General features: G+C 42.1%; 1 pseudogene across 1 annotated transcript in view; it reads left to right on the top strand.

Moving 5' to 3' along the window:
- The first annotated feature begins 2,680 nt into the window (after nt 1-2,680).
- Nucleotides 2,681-24,317, top strand: part of LOC144115778 (protein PALS2-like) — a 34,932-nt pseudogene continuing 13,295 nt past the window's right edge. Inside the window, exons 1-11 of the transcript XR_013311541.1 lie at nt 2,681-2,814; nt 5,789-5,910; nt 7,415-7,567; nt 9,106-9,258; nt 9,344-9,419; nt 10,320-10,468; nt 10,554-10,685; nt 11,629-11,737; nt 14,215-14,280; nt 19,686-19,847; nt 22,023-22,225. The product of XR_013311541.1 is annotated as a protein PALS2-like (transcript). The remainder of the gene's footprint in view (nt 2,815-5,788; nt 5,911-7,414; nt 7,568-9,105; nt 9,259-9,343; nt 9,420-10,319; nt 10,469-10,553; nt 10,686-11,628; nt 11,738-14,214; nt 14,281-19,685; nt 19,848-22,022; nt 22,226-24,317) is intronic.

Raw genomic sequence — 24,317 nt, forward strand, 5'->3', positions numbered from 1 at the left:
TTGGGATGCCTTAAAATTTTCAGTTCTCTTTCTTCTTTCCCTCCCTCCTTTATCCCTTCCTTTACGGCGCGGTTCGGGTGTCCACCGAGATATCTGAGACGGTTACTCTGCCATTTCCTTTCCTCAAAAACCAAACAAAACAAATGAGCCGACGGCGTTCACAGAGTTCATTGGGGTTGACAACTTTGCAAAGGCCGTTCATTTTCACGAAAGGAAAGGTGCACAACCGGCTCCGTGAGTCAGTGGAGACCTCAATCTCGCTTTCATGTACGTGGCGTTGGTGTCCAACTGCAAAAGCCTCCTTTGATTGCGTTCCGCACACTGAATCGGCAGCGCGCCCTCCCTTCAACCCTGGGAGGTAGCATGCAGTTAATGGTTGATCGCGAGAGATTGATCACCAAATGAACGCGGCGGCCTAGCTATTGCTTCAGAGCCGCATCTCAGCCACAACGCTGTCAGCGCTAATGCATTCAGGCCACATCTCTCTCTATCTCTAACCACCGCCACATGTATCAAAGCACGAATGAGGCGTCCGCATGTCCAGGAAGCCAGTTATGCGCCCTCCCTTTGCTCAAGGGCACCGTCGTCTAGAGCATTGTCAATGCCAACGCCAATGAACACAGTGAACGCCAACATTTTTCGCTTTGTATATCCTGGATTAGCTGAGCTAATCCAGATAATTTTTGCAGGAACGGAACGGTGTGTGTGCCCCGCCGCGGTGGCTCAGTGGTTAGGGCGCTCGACTACTGATCCGAAGTTCCCGGGTTCGAACCCGACCGCGGCTGCTTCGTTTTTATGGAGGAAAAACGCTAAGGCGCCCGTGTGCTGTGCGATGTCAGTGCACGTTAAAGATCCCCAGGTGGTCGAAATTATTCCGGAGCCCTCCACTACGGCACCTCTCTCTTCCTTTCTTCTTTCACTCCCTCCTTTACCCTTTCCTTACGGCGCGGTTCAGGTGTCCAACGATATATGAGACAGATACTACGCCATTTCCTTTCCCCCCAAAACCAATTATTATTATTTCCCCCCAAAACCAATTATTATTATTATTTCAGTAGGTGCGATGTCAGTCCACGTTAAAGATCTCCAGGTGGTCGAAATTATTCCGGAGCACTCCACTACGGCACATCCTTCTTCCTTTCTTCTTTCACTCCCTCCTTTACCCTTTTCCTTACGGCGCGGTTCAGGTGTCTAACGATATACGAGACAGATACTGCGCCATTTCCTTTCCCCCAAAAAACCAATCATTATTTCAGTAGCTGCAGCCTAGCGCGTGGCACGCGTTCCTGACCGCTCACCGCCCTCGCCTCGCAGCTTTGGCTGTGCTTCGGTGCGGACAGCGCACGCATTTTCCAACGTTGTATGCAGATCTCCCAAAAGCTAGTTTTAAAATCCCATGCTCCCAGGTGGATAGCCGTGACACTATGCGTAACTAGCAAAATTATTGGGAAGATATAGCGAACAGTACGAACTAGCCTTTACCATACCTGGTGCATCGATGCACGTCGCGGGCCATAGCATGTTAGTGTAACTGCCAGTGATACAACTGAATTTCTTATAACATTCTGCTGATGCCATCGTAGCATAACCCGTTTGTGAATTTGGTGGCAATGTGACGTAACTCCAATAATGAAGGAATAAAAAAAGAACCGTCTAGCACACTCTCAGGCTGCGGACAGCCGCACGAAATGCTTTGGATGAAATGGCGAGGACCGCCGCTCACTGCATATCCTGATGGAAGCTAATGGCCGGCCGCATTTGTTTACACTGAAAGCGTTTACTGATTTGTGGACACTTTGTTGTCTACTCTATGGTATAGCCCAGTTCCCGTTTTATTTACGTTTTCACCTATTTCGATAAAGCGCCTGACTCTTATCAGTTGCTTTCATTCTGCTCTATGAGTGGTGGCGCAAAAAAGTTGGTAAGATTCAGGCTGAAGCCCCGTTCTCCGCAGAGCAGTAGGAAGCGAGCCGGAGAGTAAATGGACGCCGGCTGCTTGGCTATCGTAAGGAAAAAGTTGCCGGCGAAAATATTCGCTCCGCTGTTGAGTGCGTCGATGTGGGCAGGGCTTGGCGAGGCGTTACGCGTTTTATCAGCCCCGTGTCGTTCACTAATGAATCACGGGTGCAATGCTGCTGCGCGACACTTCCGCGGTGGAGGCGGCGATCTGAAGGGGACAGTATATACCGTGCTGGGTACCTCGGCCGCTTTCGCGACAATAACGACATCGACTCTCCCCAGGCTTCCGGCAGTGCACGCGTGGCCATCGTCGAATTCAAAGAGAAAACTTTTCTTACATCCTCCGCCGAAAACCGGCGCCTGGATGTGCGCCCTCTACCGGTCGTGCACTGTAACTTTGTGTGCGCCGCTCGGCAAAAGCTCCGTCGTCGAGCTGGGAGCAATGGAACAGCAGCAGCAATACAGCAACGACCAATGTTCTTCTGTTTCTTGGTGCAGATGCTATCTTGGAGCGGACTTAGTCATGACTCGAGCGACCGGCAGCACGTTCCCTACCTAACATCAACTGAGCGCCCCGTATCGCCTCTTCGGCTGCCTGTACAGTTCAAGCCCGACTCGCTACGAATGAGCGAATGTTGCCCGACGCCACCGGAAGAAGCCATCGCCTTCAAGTGGTCTGCACCTTTGGCCGCGCAAGCCCCATCGTCACAGTCATCAAGTGTATCGCGCCAAGTTTTAATATAACCTCCTTGATCGCGCCCATTTAAGCACTGGCAATCACCGAGCGCCTTCAGTGGGCATGGAACAGCAGCAGCAATGCAGCAACGACCAATGTTCTTCTGTTTCTTGGTGCAGGTCAGTTCATGTCCTTCTTTGCACTGTAAACGCACAAGTAATGTCAACCTGCTGCTTGTGCCATGCCCAAGCGTATTCATGTGCATTGTCTGCGAATGTGTATATGTGCTGAAATTATTGCTCCTAGGTGGCGACATTGAACAGAACCCAGGGCCCCCTAAAAAAGATTCTAGCCAGTCCAATGATGACGCAGTCACTCTGTTAAAATCTTTAAACGAAAAAATTGACAAGAACCATAGCGAAATACTCTCCCAGCTCAATGAAGTTCGGCAAACACAAACAAAGCTTGAGCGTCAGATGGCCAGAATGAACGATAGGCTTGTTGCCGTCGAAGAAAAAGTAGCTGCCTCGCAAGCCTCCAGCGCCTTTGACATTACCCAGGAAGTGTCTGAGGCTGTACAGAATGAAGCAGAGGCGTTTCATAAACGACTCGACGACCTCGAAGGCAGGTCACGATGCCATAATCTATTTTTTCACGGCCTCCCTGACACGCAAAACGAAACATGGGATGAATCTGAAAAGCTCGTGCGTGAAAAGCTTCTTTCTGAAATGGACCTTGAGCTACCCAGCGAGGCCATAGCACGCGCGCATCGGCTGGGTAAATTTTCGAATGACAAATGCCGTCCTGTCATAGTCAAGTTTACGAATTTTAAGATCCGAGTGTTTACTGACCGAAGCAAAATGAAAAATGCTGGGATAAAGGTTACGGAAGATTTCTGCTTATCAACTCGCAACGCACGTAAACTTTTTGACTTTGGACAAGCAAGTGTAGAGAAGTGCGCTATTCGTCAGAACAAATTGTTCATAAAGAATAAGTGTTACATCTACATTTCGGCATCAGATAGCATCTGTGAATATCATCAATAACCAAGCATCCCCACGCAGCCCTGATAGTAGTGCCTTGCCTGCCGATCTTTCTACCGCGTAGCTACCTGCTCGTGGTCATGAGCTTCCAAATGACATATGTGTTTTGTTCTCTAATATTCGTAGTGTTGTTAACAAGCGTGATGATCTGTGTACTATCATCGACACGTGCGATGCAGACATTCTGGTCCTCACCGAAACCTGGCTGAATTCAAAGATTTCTAATGAAATACTAAACTGCGAAAAGGATTTCATTACTTATCGATGTGACCGTGGAGACAGAATAGGAGGCGGTGTTCTGATAGCGGTCGCTGATCATCTGCATTCTTCACACGTGTCACTTGTTTCTTCACTAGAAATTGTATGCGCCTCTATACGCATTAATCATCGAGACGTAATCTTCTGCGCATGCTATCGCCCTCCAAATGCTCCATCGTCTTTCTGTAGTGAACTTCATGATGTGCTCAATCGCATTTTAGTTAGGTTTCCTTCTTCGCCAATCTTTTTACTTGGCGATTTCAACATGCCAAAAATAATTTGGTCTGGCGCGTTCCCTTCCACTCTGGATTCGTCACCTGACTCGATTGGCTTCATAAATCTGTGCACTGACTTCAATTTTTCTCAGCTCATTACCCAGCCAACCCGTATCACCACTACTAGCGCTAACATTCTTGATCTTGTTCTAACTACGCTTCCTGAGCTAGTTCATTCATTGGCATTTCTACCAGGCCTCAGTGACCACTCCTTCATCCAGTTTGACCTTAAAGATACTAGCACACGTGTGCGACCGAATCCCAAATATATCAGAGTTTATACAATGGCAAATTTTCCGTCGATTAACGCTGAACTCGAAATCTTCTTAGGAGAGTGCATGCCAAACTTTTATAACCGTACTGTGGAAATGAACTGGCGCCTTTTTAAAGAAAAAGTTCATTTTCTCGTCCAAAAACACATACCTTTACGCGTCATATCAGGCAAGCAACGTTCCCCGTGGTTCACTGCCGCATTAAAACGCCTTTTAAGTAAAAAAAACGAGTTTATCGTAGAGCGAAAACCACCGGTTGCCCTGATCACTGGGATGTGTATCGTGCCATAACATCTGAGTATCGAAAAGCCTTAAGAAGCGCCAAGCAGGCTTTCTTCCAGAGTACGCTTCCGTTTTTGTTGATTGATAATGCCAAAAAATTTTGGAACATCATTTCTGGTCCCAAGCATAAAGCAATAGCTCTGAACGATAGAAGCGGCGCAGCCATTCCTTCATCAGAATGCCCTCAAGTGCTAAACGACGCCTTCTCAAATACTTTTTTACAGCAATCATCTGTTTCTCTGCCCTCTTTTCAGCCTGTGCAGAATCCATTAATGGACCCGATTGTGTTTGACAGTCTTGGTATAGAAAGTCTAATTAATAATCTCAAAATTTCTTCGTCTTCGGGAATCGACGACATAAATTCTAAATTTTTAAAAAATACAAGTGTTTATTCTTCCATTTACTTGTGTGCACTGTTTTCGCAATCTTTGAATTCAGGAAAGCTACCCGGGGACTGTAAGGTGGTACCAATATTCAAGTCTGGTGATGCTCATTGTGCTCTTAATTACAGACCCATATCATTAACGAGTGTCCCGTGTAAACTGTTTGAACATGTCATTTATTCTAATCTGGTTAAATCGGATCATCTGCATTTTGCCTTCTGACGAAATAAATGTTTTGCAATCCAATCCTAGGCTGGATATATATTCATTTTATGAATATAGCAATCTGTTATGTGGTGGTGGTCAGGTGCAAAAGTGCATATGGCATGTGAATGTAGTGCACATTATGGCAGCTAGATACATTAAAGGCAATCTATGGCGCTTCCATTATTTAAAATGTATGCGACTTAAGCATTCAATGAATTAAGAAAAATTTAGGATGACAACCACAAATGAAAAAGAAATGATCTAAGCTTCATATCTTCTTCATTTTTGGTGTAAAATCTGTCTTTTGCTATAATTATCACATTGTTTTGTGATAATTGCCTTGGTAACCATTTGTAACCACTGCTGAAAACTTAATTTTCCTGTTCTCGAGTTGCTAAAGCAGTCATTCAGTCTTTTTTACTTTATTCTTCAGCTGCCTTTCAGCATGTCAGGGAAAACATCGAGGACCTCAATGGACGTGTGGGTGTTCGGGACACTGACCTCATTTTTCTCAAAGGTCTCATGGAATCGCCTGTCATGAGCTGCTTAGTGCAGGTATGGCACTTTCATAAATTTTTGTCACATCTTGTCGTTTATCATCATAAGGGCATTCAACATTTTATTACTACTTTCGAGTTTTTGTTTAACTTGGAATAGTGATCAGCGAAATTCGAGGAAGTTGAAAAAAGCTAGGTTCTGCAACTTCATAGGCTGGCATTTTGCATGTTAATAGCAACGTCCCTTGCAGCTGGGCATCTATGCATGTTGTACAAGGCATTGGAGTCACTGCCCTCTCTCTGTCAGAAAGCTAAAAGAGTGTAATTGGCATGGCATTTATTATCATGGTCATATTGTCTACATCATCGCTGTGGTTGTTATTAGTGAGCAATTTAGGTACATTGTGCTAATTCATTTATTTTTACTGATCTTTGCTAAGTCCAGTTAGTTGCATAGAATGGAGGCATTCTGAATGCATTTCAGCATTGTAATAAGGTTTTTGATGAGGCACAAATTACATTGTTTTCATCCTGTGCTTGCTAGCTCAACGTGCTGTCATCATTGTACTCAAGCAGGAAAGTTGCTTGGACCAGTTTTTTAAGATCCATAATATCAAGTGTTTGCAGCACAAAAGTATGAAGGCAAAAGACGTGTGTGTTCCTCTTGCTTTTTTCTTTCATTTTATGCTGTGAAGACTTTATATTGCGCACTTGAGTATTTTTTTATGTAGTGCTGTGCTAATCATGTGTTACTGTTCTGGAGTTGTGCAGAAGAATAAGACATCAGTGAACAGCAGGTAGAAAAATATTTTGCATTCATTTTCTTTTCTGCTATTTTTTACCCTTTTGCTGATATGTTGCCTTCTGTGTTTGAGATGAGGTTGAAGTTACTTGTTGAAATCATTTACATGATGTTACATTCATAGATATGGAGAGTCTTTCACCAGACAGTAGTCATGAGAAAATTAATTTTAGAGTGGGGCCAGTGCCTCAGAAATAGCATCAATGTAATTTCTGAGGCACTGTTAAGAGTTTCTGATTCGGAAAAGGTCTAGAAATGTCAGAAACACATTGGCGTACTGGTATTCGCAGTTTGGCGTAAGAGCCAGTACCATGGTATATTTATTTTTGCATAGTTTTTCAGTGTAATGAGAACTGGTCGACTTTTAATATTAAAAAGTTTATGGAGGAGGTCGATGTCAACAAAATGTGCACTGATCAATGTGATACCTTGTATGCTGACTGAGGATATGTGTAGCATTTGAAGTGCTAATGGTATTCAGGTGAGTGGTTAGCCAAAATGAGTTGAGGAGGTAACCCCAGCGTGTTATTTAAAATGAAAGTTCCAGCTGTAACCTTACATGAAGAAGTTCCTGGTGTATCACGGTACAAAAACAAAGCACAATTACTTGGCATCGTTTTGATCTTTAGCATCAATATTTGGTTATTAGGTGTTACGGTGACATCCATTATGAGCCGTAAATAAAGTTGGTCGGTTCTGTTGCTGTGAAATACATGTAAAGTTGATAAATTCAGTTAAATTTTCTTTCTTTGTCTACCAGGTCCAAGATCATCTTGAAGAGAAAACTACCACTTTCAAGCCTGTCTCCACAAACAATGTAGAACTTTTGAGGGATGTCTGCCAGGCTTGCCGTAGAGTCAGTGGTCGTGACGCCCAAGAGCTCGCCAACATTCTTAGTGGTCCTCACTTCTCAGTATGGCTCTTTCTTGAAATTATTCTTTAGTGTCTGGCCTTATTGACAACAGTGAAAAATATATATTGCATGTCTTGCCCCTGGTGTAGTTTCACACTCTTTTGTCAAGCCTAGTGGGCTGTGTGTTTGAGGTTGGTGTTGCCTCTGTGGCCTGGCATTGCATTTGGATAGCTGTTGTGGAACTGCACATGGGCGTTTCTTAACTTTTGTTGCAATAGTGTAAATAGACCAACTGAATTGATTCATGGCAGTTGTTCATGGCCAAGGTAAGCAAGAAGTGAATCTTTGTTTCTTTTGATAAGCAGGTTTTCTAATGAAGCTTAAAAAGATTTTTGAAAGGGTCTTGTTTTTTTTTTCTTCTATAAAAATTAAGTGTAAAACTGGCTTTAAAGGCTGGTGCTAGCACAAAGTCACAGACTACAACGGCAGTCAATAGACTTTTCACCTGCACCCGCAAGCTTAACCAGAAACGTGAGCCACCAGTAATGTGGCCGAGCGCAGTGTTCTAAATGAGGCCAGTGTTGGGGAAAAACTTGCGAAAGTTCCGCCATTTCTTCCACGCTTGTATGCTACATGTAGTGTTGTGCCTGCTTTTGAGTGTGAGCTCTGCCACTTTTGCAGCGATGCTGAATATGTGTGAGAAGTCTTCCTTGCGGAAATTTTTTATATTCGCTTTTTTTTTATTTGAAAAATGGAGAACCTTAGAGAATATTGGAACAATGCAGTCTCCATGACTGCTTAGCCCTTCATATTTGATAAACTGCACTTTGTTACCTTTGGAGTGCACAGGAACTAATTTGGGGCTCTTACTTGTCTGTCCAATATGAAAAATGTTTGGTATGTTCAGTTATTGCTAGGGGCTATAATTGAATCTGCTGTATCACCATGAATAGTTATAACCTGTTGGTTGGGCACCCTTGTATTTATTATGAATTTTAATTCATTAGACGGTCACTTCGGGTGCATCTTGGGGTGTTTGGCATTGTTTTTTGAGTATGCCCATGAGTGATAAAAATGTATTGCCTCCTCAGCTTCAAACTTCAGTAGTGACCCAGTTGGTGTTATCTGTTGACGTTCTTTGTTTATTACTCATTTTTGTCATTCAGTAATGCCCTAAGTGAAAGAGATGTAATTAATATAACAGATTTGTCACTTCAGGGATAAAATTTTGTTCAAAGCAGAGAAGGGGGTTTTTACCTTTGCTTATAGGTTCACATAATAAATCTACCTACAAGGTTTCTTTTGTTTCACATCTTTTAAATAACAGAGTGTTGACAATTCTCTGCAATAAGTGTTGCATTAGTCGCAGAATTTGTAAAAAAAGCTACTGGAAAATCGTGTCATATGTGTCTTCAAGGTTTATTGAGATCAAAATTGTAAAACACTTTACCTTGCTTATAAATTTACCATTCTTAATATATGCATCAAGAAAAACAGTGAAAGCTAGAGGGATAAAAATTACTACCAAATGAGCATTTGGAGGACTGCAGTGAGTTCTTGTATTTTGTTTTTGATGGTTCTCCTTTTGTTCATGGTAGGCCTTGCTCAACGCCCATGATGCTGTAGCTACAAAGAGCTATGAACCTGCTAAACCACTAGCACTTGAGAAGGAGGCACCAGCAATGGCACCTGAGACCCTGAATGACACTATCAGGATGGTGGGAATCAGAAAGAATGATGATGAACCCTTGGTGAGTGGCTGTTTCATTTCCAGCTTGGTGCTTTTGTGATTCTGCACACATGTGGTATAGAGGTGCTTTTGCTTAATGTTTTCAGGGGATAACGGTACGAGTTGAGGATGACAATTTGATGATAGCTCGCATCCTTGCTGGTGGAATCATTGATAGGCAAGGTGAGTTTGAGTGCAAGCTTTCTTTTTCACTAGATGCTAGGATTTGAAGTAGATTTCTTGACTGACTGATTGTGATGCTTATGGCAGTATCAGACTTCCCGACCTTCCTTGTGCAATATGGTTTCATGTGATTTGAGGATTCTTTTCTACTTGTTACTAGCTCTAATCTTTTCCTTTTGTGGAACAATAATGAATACCAGAATGGTAGTATTTGCTGTCTGTTAGGAAATACTACCATTCTGGTATTCATTATTGTTCCACAAAAGGAAAAGATTAGAGCTAGTAACAAGTAGAAAAGAATCCTCAAATCACATGAAACCATATTGCACAAGGAAGGTCCGGAAGTCTGTTAGTCCCTAAAGAACTAAAAGTAATATCATAGCTACTTTTCTGATTTGGATATGTGTTTTATGCCTTTTAGTGGTATTCATGATAATGTATTTTGCCTTTTTAAGTTCTTGTGTGACTTTTTTTTTTTCAAGCGGTAACTTATGTTGAAATAATAAATAGATTGGTTTTTGAGGAAAGGAAAGGTATAGGAATGGTCTCATGTCTTACTGGACATCTGAACCCTGCTGTGAGGAAAGAGATGAACAAGCTTACCAAAAAAGTTTGCCCTCACTGCATTTTCTGTTTTCAATTTCAATATAGGTTGAGGTGTGAAGGTCAAAGCATGCTTAACTGTAAAGTGTGGTAAAGGCATGCTAAGTATAAACCTCATGTCATGACATACACTGAATGTTCAACAGAGGAAGGCATGTCTGCACTAGTTATTTCATTTAGAACATTCAGTTTGTGTTTCCTCATGGTTACTTTTAAAAGGAACTTTCAGAACATTCACATTTTGTTGTGTTAAAGGGAATGCAACTTAGTATTGTGGACACCTTGCTTATATTTCAGGGTTGTTACATGTTGGTCATACAATCTTGGAGGTCAATGGAGTGCCAGTTCACACGCCTGAGCAGCTGCAGCTGCAACTGAAAAAGGCCCAAGGCAGTGTTGCATTCAAAATCCTCCCCTCATATCACGACAACCTGCCAACATTTCAGGTATGTGTCTGTGACATCAACTGACATATTACAAATGTGAGGCTTTTTTTTTGTGTGTGTGCTTGAATGGTACTTTATTTTGCAGTGTTTTGTGAAAGCACTGTACACATATGAGCCATCTAAACATACCCTTCTACCATGTAAATAAATTGAGTTGCCATTCAAGCAGGGTGACATCCTGCAAGGGCTCAATCAGGAGGATCCAAACTGGTGGCAGGTAGGTACAAAATTATAGTCTGAAGTATTCATGCACCTCTCTTTCAGCACATCTACTGGTCACAAGTGAGCCAGCAATCAATTTTTTTGCTTGGTTTAATCTTCCTTTTTTTTATTGCGTAATCAAGGATGAATCGGGCAAAATAAAAAAGGCTGCTTCCTGGCAAACAGTTTTTTTACCCTTTGCTATACACGCAGAGCTGTAATCTGCCCACAAGAGTGCTGAAACTGCTGCTGCTTTGATTGCCTCTGGAGTTTTTTGAGCATTTATGCTTCACAATGCGACGACTCTGCTAGACACCAGCATGCAAGTGATGCATGTCTCGTCAGATGTCAGGCATCAGGTGGTGATACGTACGAGCTCATTTAAACCTGCAGTTTCTTTTATTCTTGCTAGATTGTTGTAGTTTGCTAAAATTCCACATAATATTTCAGAAAAGCAGCAGCACTACAGAAGTGAGTGCTTTATAGGGAACGTGCTGAAGTGAGCATTTTGGTTTATTCACAACACTCACAACTCATATGTACACAACAGTTTTTTTTTGGCCACAATGACTCTAGAATAGGTGACATGTCTGAACTACTGAGGCTAAGCTTTCACTTTTTTTTTTGTCTCTGCAGTGCATCATGAATCAGTTCATTAGCTGGGCTCTAAAGTCTTAATAAACAAAGTGCACATGTCAAAGATCAGGCAGACTGGCATGAGGTTTCGTGGTGCCAGCTTAAGCGGATCTTAATTGCATTTGAATTGATAAGTGTCATCAGGTTGAATCTACTACTTTATTAAAGTATCTCTGTTAAAACAATTATGCTATCAGCTTGTTGGCTTAGATTTGAATTGTATTTTCATTATTTTTGTAGTTGTTTTTATTGTGACTAATTTTAATATATTTGTTTGATTACAAAGCCTGAAGGTTTTCATGTGTCATTCTTTGCTTACACAGGCAAGAAGAGTATCTGCTTCAGGTCCGGCAGGCCTTATCCCATCTCAGGAACTTGAGGAACGAAGACGAGCTTTTGTGCGGCCAGAGTATGACTATGCAACAAAGACAAGTATGCATTAATTGCTGCTTTTCATGAGACAGATATGTCACAGGTGTTGAGGACTGCAATGAAAGTATTTTTGCATTTTAATTTCACATGTGCATAGTACCTGTTTTAAGTAGTATTGTCAACTTGTTGCTCGCACGAGCCTGTTCGCAGTCAAGATTTTGCATTTAGATTTAAATTCATTTTGCTGGACTGCATACTGTTGTCATGCAGTACTTTATTTTGACATGAGCAGGCTTTAACCATTATAGGCAGGTACTAGTGTGTTTTGCATAACAGCAATGTTTCCCAGTTTCCCTCCTGTAATGTAAGGATTTTTGTGATTTTAAATAGGTGTAGAATTAACACTCAAGTTCCCCAAACTAGAGGGGAATCCATTATTGTTGTGTAGCTAAAGCTGCATGACAATGAAAGCTTCATTGCTAGGTTTCAGCCAGCTGCCAGTGTTTTACAGTGGTGTGTCACCACTGCACTTCAGTGGTTTGGAGCTCTGCCGTTTCTGGTTGACAGCTATTGGATCTCAAGTGTGCAGACCACCTTACAACTAGTTCGAGCTTGGCTGACAGGTGCTCTGAGCAAGCATGATTGCAAAGTTTGTTTCACGCTTTTTCTTTATAAAAGGAGTGTGCAGTGTTAAACTTGCCTCAACTGTGGCCACATTGGTTTGGTTTTTATATCATTTTATGTTTGCATTTACCTTTCTGTTGGGTCAAGCATCGCAAACAAATGGTGAAATGAAAATATTTGTCTAAATGTGCTTGAAGCAATACATGGCGAAACTTTGTAGTATTTTATTGTTTTGGAAAGCTAAGGATTCTGCATTGCACAGTTTATTTGTGGTACAAATGTTTTGTTCACTACAATCTAAGCACCTGAAGGTTGTAAATTCAATGGGGATGTATGCACAGATTTGAAGGATGTTTTGAAATGTTAAATTTAATTGCTATAACATGGGCAGTGCTTTAGTCAGAGGCAAAACTCGGCATTGCGCGTCCCTCATAGCCTGAGTCGCTTTGGGACGTTAAATCCCCATAAACCAAACCAAAGCTCGGCATTGCAGTATTATGTAGTTAAAAACATGTGCTTGCAGCATGAGCAGTCATTGACGCCATTCCTCTTTAGATTGATTCATGTTGTTGCTTGAGCTGCTGCTCTCAGTGACCGCTGTTTCATCACAGTGGTTTGTGATTCATTGTCCTAAATGCCATCGTGGAAGGGGTGCTCATACTTGAGCACTAGCAACTTTATGGTTGCTATGGAAAACGTTGAGAAAATTTGGACAGACTCTATAGTGAGAGTTAGAGAACAAAAGTTTTTTCTTGGGGGGGGGTACCAGATGCCATATGATGTTTGTACTGAATTTAAACAGCAGTGTTTATGTGTGGTACTGAGGGCCCGTCCATTTTTGCAATGAACAAGACTTGTGTCGGCATCTGCATATATCATTGGTGAGGTTTTGGGCAGTTTTATAATATTTGTTTTGTATTTTTGCTTTTTTGTTCTCACTTGTGACTTGTGCGGGGATGAGGTAGAGAAATGTAGTAAACATAAAAAGTTAAAAAAGATACTAATAAATTCAAGATACATTTGCAGGGAATATTTTGACAGTGATGAGTTATACCATTTGTAAAAACATGAATGTTGTATGAAATAGGTTGCAGTTAACTTTCCTTGCTCCTAGTTATGCTTTTCTTTTGCAAGTTTCCTACTTTCATTTCAGCATGAAATTGCTAATTTCCTGTAGACAGAACTTATTCTGGTAGATAATTTCTGGTGGAGTACATTCTCATCATATACTTACAGCTGTTAATATTGAAATTATAGAATTCTAGTGCATCGTACCACTATTAAATGTTTGCATTATTTACTTTGGTTTCAGTGTGTTGGCTTGCTGTGTATGATGTTTGTGTGGGATATGAGGAAAAGGAGGTGCTGCTCCTTGGCGATCTAAATATGAAATTTGGAACATCCTAAGGAGCTGCTGCAGATATTTTTGTCATTTTTTTATTTTTACAGTGTACAAATGTTATGAACATCAAAGCAGTGAAAAACTAAAAATGTATGAGTTTTGTGCAGCAAACAGCTCAATTTTGATGTTGGCCATTACAAATCAAACTTTTGGGGCATGATACTGTAAGCGTATGCCTTGCGGTTTCTTGTTAATGTACACTGTGTCTTTGAAAGCACTCTACCACAGGCTTTGATTAGTTTTGTTTTCAGTGCATTTTATACACACTCATGTCACCAGTAGACTTGCAGTATTATTTAAGCTTATTTCTTGTCTCTATGTGATAGTGCAACATATTTTGGGCCATTTCCTACAGAAGTGTTGGTTTATAACATGTTAGTTGTGTGACCAGTAGTAGTCTGTGAAGTAAAGCTTGCTTAATTTTATCGTTGTTCTAATGCAAAAATAGTTTCTGTAGCCAGGTAGTAAATGTGTGCTTGACATAATATTATCTGTATCCATCTCTTTCCAGAAATGTGTGGTACAAAGGTTACTAAAAAGAAGAGAAAAACAATGTATGAGAGCAAGGCATCAGCAGGTATGCTTGCATTTCTGCTTGTGTTTGTTTTTAATTTATACTCACAGGCACGAGAGTTGAGTTAGATGTGCACAGCAGAACCTTAATATGATTCAGTCACACCGCCCCTCGAAAAGGCCACCAAAATGGCGATTTAGAGTCAAGATTTTTGTTTTTTGGCAATGCAGGTATTTTTTTGTGGTTGAAAGCAACACCTTTTGGCTTACAGGATGTAAATGGCCCTATGTGTATAAATGCATGGGAGAATAATTTGGGTGTGTTCTTTTTGCTTTTTTATTGCCGGTACAAATATAACGATAATCGGTTATAACGATCAGATTTTCTAGTTTTGTCAGTATTGTTTACTCACGTACTCATCATAACAGTCGGCTCAGCTGGCTGATGTGCTGGAACCATTATAGTGAAAGTGCCACATTCCTATTGCTCATATATATATGCTTTGAGATACTGCGCAACAAGAATGCACTGTGAATTTCTGGAGCACTTGCAAGTGCCTGTGAACACATAGCTGTTGTCTGGTGGTACACTCATTGTAGCCTGACTATTACCATCTGCCATTTCCATCTGCAAGCAATGCTAACATATCTCATTCACTGCGCTGTTGTCTGACTATGCTCACTCTTAAGCCAAGAAACTGTGAGTTATGGGTTCAGTCAGAATTCGCTGTCATCGTCGACTCGGAGAAGCTCATTACTGACCCCACTGAGTAGTTTCTAAGCATCCCAACAAGCTCAGAAAGCATGCATCTAGAATATGCCTGTATGTGCCTGTATGTGTATGTAAAGTATTTGCTTGCCTGACCATGCAGCAGTTGTCAGCCGCTTCCTTGTTCTGACTTTTACCTGTGATCGTAAATGCATAGACAGTGAAACATATCTGGCATTGATTTTTTTGTTTTCCTCCATGGCTGTTGGTGCAGAACTGCTTTGCATAGTAAGGGAAAAAACAGTCGTGGCCAAAGCAAACAGAAAAAAAATTCTCACCTTATGTATATTGTCATATCGAGGTTAGTTTTCTGCATAAAATAAAATTGAGAATTGAAAGTTAAAAATTGGTTTCTTGGGGAAAGGAAATGGCGCAGTATCTGTCTCACACATCACATCGGAGGACACCTGAATGGGCCCCATAAGGGAAGAGATAAAGGAGGGACTGAGAAAAGAAAGGAAGAAAGAGGTGCTGTAGTGGAGGGCTCCAGAATAATGTGCCGTAGTGGAGGGCTCCAGAATAATTTCGACCACCTGGGGATCTTTGCACACGGGTTCCCCTCCATCGAAATGCAGCCTCTGCTGTCGAGTTCGAACCCCGGATACTCTGGATCAACAGCTGAGCGCCCTAACTACTGAGCCACCATGTGGGGTCTGTATAAAAGCGGCTGATTTAGGTTTATGCACAGTGTGCACATGTGGGGTAAACCAAGTGGTCTCCCTTTTCTCTATCTGCTACTCTCTTCACACCAAGTTGCAGAAAAAATTAAGGTGCAGTTGTGATGTCCTGGCGTTGTTAGTTGTTTTGAAGGCTCACGGAATGTCTGTACTCGTTTCATGCATTTCCTCTACACTAATGCCCACGAGGGCTCTGTAGGAACCTGTATAAATAAATAAATAGTTTTTTTTAGTGAGCATGTCATTTGTACTGAAAAAGAGCTTCGCTAATACAAGCACAGCACGTAGCAGTCGTGCAGGATGGCAGAATCAGAGGAAAATGTGTTATATTTGAAAAATGAGAACACGAGTTGTATTGATTATCAACTGAAGGGTCATTTACCATTTACAGATTTTTATTTTAAATTAAAACTGTAAGAGATATGTCAGTGCAGTCTATGCAGGCAAATTGTACAACTAGGTGAACATTATGTACCTGATGTGGATTGATAATTACAAGACTAATTTACTAAAATTAGTTAATAAACTTTTATTTTTTATAATCAGGGGCAAGGTTATATTGCGAAATTGAAGGCTGTCAACATCAGAGGTGAGCCCTGTTTTCAAATTTTCTTAATCGGCAGTGTGGTCCGAAACTTGAACATCAAAAATACACATTTGAAAGCTTGTTGAGTTGGCTTTCCCAAATTGCATAGTTACAAAATGGCGTCACTTCGTGTGGTATCGTCGCTGAAATCAAGTTAACTTCTACAGTATCAAATACACAAACGCATCAAATGCGATCGAAGTAAACATGCATTGATGGAAGGACAACTCAACGATATTGCATGTGCATATTTTTGACATTCGACATTTCGAACCACATTGCCAATTAAGAAAATTTAAAAACAAGACTCACCTTAGATGCTGGTGGTCTCCAGCTTTGTAGTATAACCTTGCCTCCTGAAATCAAATAAAAACAACTAATTATAGTAATTAGTCATCTAATTATTGATCTATATCAAGTATACCAGGTGTCCCAGCTAATTTGAGTCAAGGGTTAAGAAATAAATTATTAGAGACAGGCGAGTGAGACCATCTGCATATTGGTGACAGCCATCTTGAACACCACAGGCAATTTTTGTTTTGCTTATAATTAATAGTTGGTTTAATTATTTAATTTAAGAAATATTGACTTTAGACAACAAATTGCATTTGAAGAGTTGTAGAGCACGTTCAGAAACCCTCATTTTATCATTTACGCTAAGAAAACCCTCAATGGTGTCTTTTTTTTCCCAGCTCCGAAGAAAGCCCGCGAAATACAAAAATAAACCACGTGACTAACACATTCGCACGCCATGATCGTGCTGCTCTCAAGCGTCATTTGAGCAATTGAAATCACGTGCAGGTTTGACTCGGCGGCCCTGCAGCAGCGGCAGGCCGATATGTTAGCGGCGGCAACTCGCACCGTCATGTGTGCCAACTGGCTAACGCAGACGAGAAACCACCGCGAACAAATCGGCCTGTCGCTGCTGAGGGGCCGCCGGGTCAGAGTTGCAGGTGATTTCGTTTGCTCAAACCACACTTGAGAGCAGCATGATCGTGAACGCACGAATGCGTTAGTCATGTGGTTTATTTTTGTATTTCGTGGGCTTTCTTTGGAGCTGGGAAAAAAAGACATGCGTGTGGGGGTTTCCTTATCGTATGTGATGGAATGAGGGTTTCTGAACGTGCTCTACAACTCTTCAAATGCAGTTCGTTATCTAAAGTCAGTATTTTTAAATTAGATAATTAAACTTAGGTAAACTATTAATTAATTGTGGGAAAATTTGCCTGTGGTGCGCAAGATGGCTGTTACCAATATGCAACTGGTTTCGCTCGCCTGGCTCTATAATTTATTTTTTAACCCTTGGCTGAAGTTAGCTGGGACACCCGGTATAATGTCCTCCTTGCTGTATAATCCACTTGCACAAACAGCACTGACGTATCAGTACGTATCAGTACCCGTGGTCGAACCCAGCTGCAGTGGCTGTGTTTTGATGGAGGCGAAACCAAAAGGCACCTGTCTGCTGTGCGATGTTTAAAGATCCCCAGGTGGTCGAAATTATTCGGGAGCCCTCCACTACAGCACTTCTTTCTCTCTTCCTTCTTTCACTCCCACCTTCCTTCCTTCCCTTACAGAGCGGTTCAGGTGTCCACAGAGATGTGAGACAATTGCTACGCCATTTTTCTTTCCTCAGAAATCAATTTTTCAAAATATCACCCTCTATATATTCACAAGGGGCAGGGGTGGAAAGCGTAAGCATGTTAGAACATGTGCAGACTGGAAGAAAGCAAAGTTCCAGCAGCGTACAAGGCATGGAGGTCAACAACGTTGATGGTGGTGTAGGCAAGGTACTTTTAGTGCGCAAGCACTAAGTACTAAGCACTCACCGATTTCGCTGATCTTTGTTTGAAACCTTCTTGACCTGAAATAAAATGAACTAAAATAAAACAGTTTATGGCCACGAGTGGCTTTCGAATCTGCAGCAATGCAAACAGATCAGCAACTCTGGCCACTGCATTAGAGCACTACGCCATAGCCGCAGCTGAACATCCCGCACGTTTAAACTGCTAGTCTCTCACGCCATGCTTTGGATGTCATCTTCTTCATCAACTTCCATCCGTGCCCAATGGATCCAGAACACACTGCTATCGCATTGCCCTCTTTAGGTGCATTAAGCGGCCCCATAATTTTTTAGCCACTCACTGACTTCGCCAAATCTTTGTCTGAAGCCTGCTTGACGTTGAAAAATATGCCTTGAACCAAAACTGACACTGAAGTGAAAACCAAGCGCTAGTGCACCTAATTTGCATTTGGCCCAACCGTGCTAAATCATCTATTATTTTTTTCATCTGCCAGCCACCACCAAAGATTGCTTTCTGTTCTTTGGCTGTGGGGTAAGCCTCAAGGATCAATTGCGCGCATTGGTTTTGGTGATTGTGCAAGAATCTCAGCTTCATGAAACATGGGATGGCATGAGTAGCTGCAGTAAAACTTTGCGAAGTGTGCATATTTTTGTCATCTTTAGTGGCGCTGAATGCTAATAATTCGACCTTAACATACAGTCGCGAGTAAAAAAGATCAGCACAATGACATCACCAGAGCGGTGAAAATCAGTGTGTGGATGGCGCGGCACTGTGCTTTGCTGACACACCTGGCACTTTTGTTATCGGCATGTTCGTAACTGCAGTGCCGAGTGTTGCTATCCACTGCTTTGGGGGCACGTCACTAGTTGTAATATTTCGTGACTATACCTTCCTGGCTGACCCTCTGCAAGATGAGAGCCACATTTTGAGAACTGGTGAAAAATTTTCCTGTGATATTACTTGTATTGCATCTTTTGCTGGCATCATCTTTGCACAGTCAGCTTGCATAGCAATTGTAGGACATGTGCTTGCTAGCTTCCGAGACTTTTAAAAGACATCAATACCATATCAGGTTCCTACTTTCATCACTCTGAAAAATATGGTGCGTGTTGGGATGAAATCACCAGGGATACTGATTTTTAACTCCTGAAAGCAATTGTGAGAGGGCTGAAATGTACTGCATGTGGGACCTATTTGTGTGGCAAGTATTAGACCCCTTTTGCAATATCCTTTGGGTAATTCAAATTCTGGTGAACAAAATTCTCTGGCTGCAGCGAGTTTCAATTAATGCAAGCTGCCAGCAGATCTACATATTTCTGGGTTTACAATGCTGTGTGGTCAGTATTGTGCACAGCATACTACACTGCAGACAGCATCCCTTCAATTACAACTTGTCAATGCTTCTTAACGTACCACTTCACCTTTACAAGGTGCTGTGTTTGCTGCAATGACATGTTGCATCATGGCATTAGGCTGTCTTCGAAGTCTCAAGTCTCACAGGTATTAGAGGAATATGTTAAAAAATTACTTAGTTCACACTTAAGATATTGATTTCTACTTCTAACTACAGCTATAGTCTCTAACTCTTGTGTGATGTCCTTGTGTTTATTTCTTTCTGCTCTTTTGCCCATTTAGAGTTTGAAAAAGCTGAGCTGCTGTTGTATGAAGAGGTTGCCCGGATGCCGCCTTTTGAGCGGAAGACAGTAGTTCTCGTTGGAGCACGGGGTGTTGACAGACGTTCACTGAAGAACAAGCTTATTAGCTACGATCCAACACGCTTTGGGACACCACTTCCTCGTAAGTTGCTTTCTGTTTATGTGCTCTGCTATGTCAGGGCACAGGAACACTTGAGGACAGCTGCATCAAAATTTTGTTTTCAGTGAAATTCTTTTCTGTGGCTATTTCTGGCTATAAAGATGCATTTATTACTGAGAAAATTAGATTGAAAATATTCCCGCCACTCAATTTAAACTCACGAAGCCCTACACGGAAAAGGACTCCCTGATCACGATATTGAATTACACGATAGAGTAGCCTATACCTCATCTCACAAGCTGTTTGCATCACTGTGAAAGGTAGAGCGCTCTCATCCAGTCAGGGCCAAGGAAGACAACAAATAGTTCCTCGGATATTTGAGTAGTGTTGGGACTATTTCTCAAACAGTTATTTCAGTAATTGAAAAGACAGTTCAGAATGGTGTTTTGAAAGTGCAGCAAGTATTTCATTCCCTGCATAAATTAGCAGAGAAAGTCCACACGAACACAGCATTGCGGAGGCCTGCTGCGAAGTGGTCTGCCACCATTCGTGAACGTGGAACTCAGTGTCCCTTTAAAGAAAGAACCCTAAGTGGTCTAAATTAATCAAGAGTGCTCCACTACAGTGTCCCTCACAGCCCATGTGTCACTTCGGGATGTTAAACACCACAGTTTATAATTTACAATTTGTTTACGAGTACAGCCACTTTTATGTTGTGCGGTTGGAGATGTTGAGACAAATGGATTCAAAGATTTTTACAGGTAAGAAGGCTGCATGTTATCCATGTTCCACTAGTGCCTGGCAGAATGTTGGATGTGAAACTGCATGAACTTTTTTTTTGTGTGTGTACAGTATGCAGCTGTAAAGGAGCTTAAAGGGACACCGAGGAGAAATTGAAGTTGGCTTGTATCGATAGAATAGCAGCTCCTGATCACAAAAACGCCACCCTTACTGAAAACAAAGCTCTTGTAATGTAGAAAATAGCAAGAACCAAAATACAGGTGTCGCCGCCACAGGCCAATCTCGCAAGTACAAGCGTGATGACTTCCTAGGACAAGAGGCGCCACCTTGGAGGAATTTTCCGTACTTCATGGAAGCCACGAATCTCTGAGACTGGCAAAGGAAGGTTGCGCACCGCACCGCTAGCTGTCAGAAATCACGGAGTCTGCGTTTACGTCACGTATCACGTCACTCCGTTCTGTGACGTCATAAGAGTTCTCCGTGTCCTCATAAGAGTTCTCGAGTTTGAATCAGAGCGGCGGGAAAAACTTTCTCAACTTCGAATCCAAATTTCTTTGAAATAAATGCATCTTTCGCGCCCGACAAGCGGCAACAAAGCCATGAAATGTCGAAGTATCAGATTTTGCTAACAAAAAAAAAATGATAGAGTTCTCCTCAGTGTCCCTTTAACAGGCTGTAGAAGCTGTGGCTAGAACGTGTCTTTCATCAAGTAGTTGTAATGCATTCAGGCTTATGTTCATAGGAAACGTACCACCCTTACATGGGCAATAGCATTGTTTTTCAGTAAGTTGTTATTGTTGTTATGTTACAGTGTGTCGTATTAAATCATTGTGTCTTTATTTAAATAAAATGAAAGGAGCTTGTTTAGCTCATTGTAAATTGGGAGGGGGAGCAAGAGTCTAAGGGTAAAAAGAATTGTTATTCCACGTAATGCCTCTGATGGGTTGGTATGTGGAACTATAGACTAGCTGAATAAATTACAAGGATACATATGAAGCAAGCAGAACTAAATAAGGATATGAGAAGGCACACGTAAGATAGGATGCAATGAACCAACTAGCCAAACCAAAATTTTGACCTAAATTAAAAAGAAGTAACGAAGGTATCTACACACATTATATGTTTATCTTCATAACAGCAGGCAGTTTTTAAGGCTCTTTATGGCCATGAGAAACATGTTCAATTCAGTTTTGAAGTGAAACAGTAGTAACAATAGCTAGTAATTTTGTTAAGAGCTTTTATTAAGCATTTTTGTTTTTTACATGGTCACTAGCAGTGTCTGAAATGGTTGTGCTAATGTTAACTACCCTCCACTGTCAAGTATAATTCAGTATCGAGCGTGATTGTGATGATACATGATTTTTCTGTTTCACATACAAGGTACTCTATGTAAACTTGGCTACCCACTCACTTTCATGGCAGTTTGACTTTTTTTACCAGGTTTTAACAAAACTGTTTTATTATGTGGCGATGCAGATACATCTCGCCCAATCCGGGAGACAGAAACGGATGGCAAAGTGTACTACTTTGTGTCACGTGAGGTAATGGAGGCAGACATAGCTGACAACAAGTACCTTGAGGGGGGTGAGCATAGTGGTCATCTGTATGGCACCAAACTGGACACCCTGCGCGCAGTCATCCGCTCCGGAAAGATGTGCGTGGTGGACTGCAGCCCCCAGGTATGCCCCTTATGCTGCACTTGAGAATAACTTAAGGTCGTGTATTTACTGTTGTGCTGTCATACATAGTTTCTATGTCTCCAAGGCCTTTGACACTTTTGCTGGACTACCTTCTGAATTGGAGCATAATATGCCGATTATGACTAAGCTGAAGTAATCTGGCTATTCGTGAAGCATTAGAACAATTTTTTAGCCCGCAGCTTACAGGTATGCAAGGAAGGGGCATGTGGAAAGTACCTTTAGTTCAAATATATGGCTTGTATTTCTTCGACCTGCTTTGCAGATGTTTTAATGCTTTCTTTGTTCTCTGCAGTATGTAAAGATTACTGTGAGACTTCTTGTGGTACCTTCTGATAGACGAAGATGTTTTGCTACTGCTGAGGCCACTATATTCATTCCAAATGGGCTCATGATGCTCTTGTAATTTGCAGAAATTGAATATTGGCCACTTACCTTGTATCACACTTGCACATAGCTAGCAACAATGGCTTTGAAGTGCATTTAATGAAACTGTGGTATGTGCACTACAATGATTTTACCTTTTGAATTGATTGCTCACTATGGCCCCTCATTTGTCAGGGCCTTCATGTGTATACAGCAGCCTATACTTGTGTAGCGACATTAACTAAATCAATGCGTACAGCACTTCACTGCGTATTGTGGAGTGCATTGTGGATGCAAATGCTGGCGAGCATTTCCATAAATCGCGTGAAGGTACACATGAACAGAATACAGTGAAAGCTCGTTAATTCACAACTCGTTAATTCGAAATTTTGGATAATTCGAAATAGTCATCGTGGTCCGGTCCGCAGTGCATAGAAGTCTATGCGCGTAACAGCTTGTTAATTCACTCAAAAATTGATGCGGCCACCCATAATTCGAACTGCGCGCCGCCAAGCGCCGCTGTTGAAAACCATCGTTGGAAGCTTTCACGGCAGAACGATAGATGGCACAACCATCGGGGCGCCGCTAGGGTGCTGGAACAAGTACTAACCAGTCTTTCCGGCCGCGACTGCTTCAAGGAACGACGTTTTAGTGTTTTAGCCCTCGTTTTGCACGCCGCTTGCTGTGAGCTTGTGTCCGTGAGATGTGTTCGCGTGGGAAATACTGCGCCAAGACGGTGAAGGAGAAAGTGGCAATCTTACGCGAGGTGGACGAACGGAAGGCCAGCAAAGTGGAAATCGCGAAGAAGCACGGGATTCCACCAAGCACGTTGTCGACCTACGTCCGAAATAGGAAGGCCATCGAGGATGCCTACGAAGCCGAAGATTTCGCCAGCAACAGAAAAAGGCTCCGATTACCAAGTATCCGGAAATTGAGACCGCTGTGATCACGTGGGTGAAGGAAATGAGAAGCGCAGACATTCCACTGAGCGGCCCAATTATCATGGCGAAGGCGGTCGATTTCGCCCTGCGCATGAATGTGGAAGATTTTGTCGCTTCCGAAGGATGGTTTCACCGCTTTCGAGACAGACATAATCTTGTCTTCCGGGTGTTGTCCGGAGAAGCCAAAGAAGTGAACGCAGAAGCTTGTGCCACGTGGCGAAGCGGTGCTCTGCAGCAGTACTTAGAAAGCTACTCGGCACAAGATATATTCAATGCTGATGAGACGGCTTTGTTCTATAAGCTCCAGCCCGACAGAACAGTAACATTTAAAAGGGATTCCCTGCGTCGCATTCGCGTGCTAGAAGACCGAGTGACTACGGTAGCCCTCAGAGAGAAGAAGCAGAAGATGATAACAGATTGTTTTGCTAAATAAATGTTTTTCGTGCCCTGCGGGCATCAAACGCGTCCATTTTTGCTCACTTTCATTAGTTCGAATTTTGGTTAGATCGAACTGGCCTGGCGGCCCCGTGGAATTCGAATTAACGAGCTTTTACTGTACAGTCAAGCCCACTTATAATAGCATCCACAGATATATAAAGAACGCTTGCTTATTACGAAGGAGTACAGTGCTACCGTCAAAATATGCATTAGGGCTATGGCAATTCGTCTCAGATACAACGAACAACTGTGGTGACACCACTGAGCTACAGCAAACGAGGAGACACCATAAACTTGCCCCGAAGTTGAAAAACTGGCTCTTCCAGCGA

The sequence above is a fragment of the Amblyomma americanum genome, chromosome 1, assembly GCF_052857255.1.
Source record: "Amblyomma americanum isolate KBUSLIRL-KWMA chromosome 1, ASM5285725v1, whole genome shotgun sequence".
NCBI lineage: Eukaryota > Metazoa > Arthropoda > Arachnida > Ixodida > Ixodidae > Amblyomma > Amblyomma americanum.